The following is a 4,323-nucleotide window of genomic DNA, read 5'->3' as shown; positions in this document are numbered from 1 at the left end:
CAACTTTGGTCAGTTACAAGGCAGGATTAGCTGGGAGACTTCTTCTAAATGAGGGTACACATGGAAGTAGTTCTTTTGGAGATAATGGTGAACTTGTGTGTGTTGTAGCAGTGCTTTGCTATTGACAACAAGCTAACATGCGATCCCATGACGTCACATTAGCGTGCGCCAGCTGGTCTGTGTCTAGTATATAAGAGCCTTAACTGTTACCAATTCAATCAGGAGAGACTTCGTTGCAGACATGCAAGATTTATTTGTAAATTACATATGCATAATATGAATTGTACATGGTCTTTTGGAGATTAGACTCCATCGTATACAATGTATATATGTTTTAAAGGGTTAGAAAAACCCTCTGGAGGCTCAGAGCGGTAACTACAGTAACAGAAAAGACATCAGGCTTTCAGGACCAATAAACCACATGGAGAGATTATTAACCAATCACATCACAGCAGATATTCTCTAACACTGTTCCTGTTTTTAACAGACCATCCAATCAGGAGAGGTTCACGTCTGTCCAGCTACTGAAGACACCGACTGGAGGTCTGTTTCATTATTTATACACAGGAAATACAGGAAATACACAGCCGCATTATTTAACCCCAAAATGAAGGAAAGACACAACAAAAGTTCAAAACAAGGCAACAAAAATGAAAAAAAAACAAGGAACAACCTTAAAATGTTGAAAAGAGAAATTAATGTTTTGTGTCTGAGTCTGAGATCTGGTTCTCAGTGCAGAGTGTGTGTGATGGAGAACAGACTGAACTCTGATTTCAGCAGCTGATGTTCAGTCAGTGTTTCTGTCCACAGGAGAGACTCTCAGTCCTGCAGAGGACTCAGAGACACTGAGGAACCAGGAGAGACTCTCAGTCCTGCAGAGGACTCAGAGACACTGAGGAACCAGGAAAGACCCCAAACCCAGGATAGAGAGTCTGAGTGAATGTGGTGTTGAAGGTGTGGAGGTGGATCAGTGTGTCAGAGGAGACTCTGTAGAAGGACAGAGAGCCAGCAGGACAGTCCACATACACTGCTACTCTACCAGAGACAGAGGAGGAGGAGATGGGTGTTACTCTGTTATTGTGCCTGACAGAGTAACGACCATCATAGCAGGTCAGACTCCAGGACTGATCATTAAATCCAAACAAACAGTCAGCACCGTTTCCTCTCCTGCTGATTCCTCTGTAACTCACTGATATCTCAACATCTCCTCTCGTCTCCACCTCCCAGTAACAGCGACCAGTCAGACCATCTCTACACAGCAGCTGAGGATAGTAAAACCTCTCTGGATGATCAGGATATGGCTGATCCTCCTCCACATGTGTCACCTTCCTGTTGTTGTCAGACAGTTTGAGTTTTCTGTTCACTGTGATTGTGTCCAGTTCCAGCTGACAGCCATCTGATGGAGAGAAACAGACACAACACAGCAGCAGATTATCATCTGTTGGTTTATTAACTCTTGTGTTGTCTTCCATCTAACTCACCTGAGTATGACGTGTGTATGTGTTTGTGTGTGTGTGTGTCTGTGTGTGTATGTGTGTGTGCGTATGTGTGTGTGTGTGTGTCTCTGTGTTTCTGTGTGTGTGTGTGTATCTTTCTGTGTGTTTCTTTGTGTGTGTGTGTGTGTGTTTATGTCTCTCTGTGTATGTGTATGTGTATGTGTGTCTGTGTGTGTGTGTGTGTGTGTCTCTCTGTGTGTGTGTCTGTGTGTGTGTGTCTTTCTGTGTCTCTTTGTGTGTGTGTGTCTCTTTGTGTGTGTGTGTCTGTGTGTGTATGTTTGTGTGCGTGTCTCTGTGTTTGTGTGTGTGTGTGTGTGTGTCTGTGTGTGTGTATGTGTGTGTGTATGTGCGTGTGTCTCTATGTGTGTGTGTCTGTGTGTATGTGTGTGTGTGTGTTTCTGTGCGTGTGTGTCTCTCTCTCTCTCTGTGTGTGTTTCTGTGTGTGTGTGTGTGTGTGTGTGTCTCTGTTTGTCTCTGTGTGTGTCTCTGTGTGTGTGTCTCTCTCTGTGTGTCTGTGTGTCTCTGTGTGTGTCTGTGTGTGCGTGTGTGTGTATGTCTGTGTGTGTGTTTGTGCGTGTGTGTCTCTCTGTGTGTCTGTGCGTGTATCTCTCTGTGTGTGTGTCTGTGTGTGTGTGTGTGTGTGTGTGTGTCTGTGTGTGTGTCTGTGTGTGTGTATGTGTGTGTATATGTGCGTGTGTCTCTGTGTGTGTGTGTGTCTGTGTGTATGTGTGTGTGTGTTTTACAAATTGTAAATACATACAATGCTGATCTTTGATATCAATGTACTTTTATGTTTTGATATATTGACAATGTATGCTGCAGCTGAGTTAGGCAGGAAAACTGCATTTCAATCAACATCCTGCCCTCTGCAGCTTATTGTGCTAATTATATCATGTCTGTCACTTAGCATACAGGAGGAAGCTCTTTGTTTACACGGCAGGAAGATTGTGTTGATTAGATTAAGACCAAAAGACTAACTTGAAAAGAATCAACATCCACATGGTAGGATCTTGTTTGTGACTGGAAGTAACCTCAAAAATAACGTTGTCTTTTGGGCGACGACAGACCAGTGGAGGAAGTTTTCATCCAAGAAGCCGCCCACAACTTCAAGGGAATATATTTGTAAAACTTAGAAGGGAGAAGCATCTTTTAAGTTCACTGCAGCGTTAAAACTTGTTTTTGTCATGCCATTTTCTTATTAAATCTTTTTGTTAATCTTCATTGGACCAATCCTCTCTTTCCTCAAAATTCAAGAAAACGCAGCACCATCTAGAGAAGTTGAGTTGTGAGAATCAGTGGATAAACAGGCAGGTGTTTTGGCAAGTGACCAGCTAATGATACCTCACCTTTCACCACTGCAGCGCCCCTGACCTGGATACATTAAAATACTTTATCAAAGCCTAACACTTTAGATAAGCCTTAACCATGTAGAAAGATAAAGTGTCACCTGCTGTTATTTGCTGGTTTTACTGTTTTACTTGCTTTTAATGTGCTTCATTGTAAAGTGTCTTTGAGTACTGTTAGAAAAGTTATGCTTATTTCATTTTAGTGTTAAACTATTTGCTTCATCTGTGTGCAAACTATTTCTGTCTCCCACGAGATAATCATGACCTTGTGAAAAGCACAGAATGCCCCTGAGGGCAGAGTGTGTGTGGAGAAGACACCGGGCCTGACCAGAGATAAAGACAGTATGTCTTTTGTAATATTACTCGCTGATTCTTATAAAAAGACACTGTTGTGAGCAAATCTTCAGTAATTTTTCTGTACTTGCTGTGAGTGCAGTAGAACTGACTCCACTAATTATCCTAACAAGTACCTTGAAAAGCGCTATATGAATAAATTGTATTATTACTGTTAATGCTAGGGATGGGGGGGAAATGGATACAGCATAGTATAGCAACATGTATCGTGACAATACCATATTGTTACGCAGAAGCCAGGTATTTTATTTTTAAATACAAATTGCACTTGAGAATTTTACTTTTAGGTACTAGAATAACAAAAGAAAAAAAAGAAAATTGAAGTGAGATGAACAATCAAAGAAAATGTATATTTTAAAGATAAAACAGATGATAACTTTTTCCTTTGGGGACATGGTCTTTTTTGTGTATTTGTTATCTTTGGGATTTTCCTTGGCTCAGAATGGGCCTTTGGGGGGGGAGACATATTAAGAGGGAGGGGGGGGGTGTTCTGGTGGTCATACCCATTGAGCATCTAATACTTTATCTCTTGCATCCTGATACACAAGTATGCACCAAATAAATGGTGGAAACGACACAAAATTCTGGATGAGGGCGTTTACATCCGATTGTGGGCCAGACCAGAGTACACTTGACCCCAAAGTCCAGTTGGTCCAACTGTGGGCCGCTGCTGCAAAATGTTTTTAAAAGAAACTCTGAACTAAGCATGATGTACATTTCCGTTGCTTTAATTTAATAAATCAACACTTTGTGTTGTTATTGCCCTATTCCAGTCACTGTTGATATGTTTTAAAGGTACAATAGGTAGTATTGATATTTATTAATGCAGCAGAGACCTAATGTATTGATAACACAACATGCTCATTAAGGTTCTTTTTAGTACGATTGTTTTAACTATGGTTAACAGCACTGGGCTGACCCATAATTAAGTTTGCCATGTAACGATAGCTGTATGGATAGACGACTGTAAGATATTGTGTAATTTCCTCTAATTTGATGGTAATTTAGACACCTAGCACCCCCCTGTCTGCAGACCGGCTCCGCTGCGTGTCGGCTCTGTGCTCTGCCGTCCGTCAATACCCACCAGGTCCGGATTTGTTGCGTAACGGCTGCAGCCATGACTGACA

At 41.7% G+C, this 4,323-nt stretch overlaps 1 pseudogene; it reads right to left on the bottom strand.

Annotated features, from left to right (window-relative positions):
- Window positions 1-285: 285 nt before the first annotated feature.
- Window positions 286-4,323, bottom strand: part of LOC120543665 — a 47,925-nt pseudogene continuing 43,887 nt past the window's right edge.

Source organism: Perca fluviatilis, chromosome 2, assembly GCF_010015445.1.
Source record: "Perca fluviatilis chromosome 2, GENO_Pfluv_1.0, whole genome shotgun sequence".
NCBI lineage: Eukaryota > Metazoa > Chordata > Actinopteri > Perciformes > Percidae > Perca > Perca fluviatilis.
The sequence above is the reverse complement of the archived record's forward strand: the minus strand, read 5'-3'. Positions and strand labels throughout refer to the sequence as shown.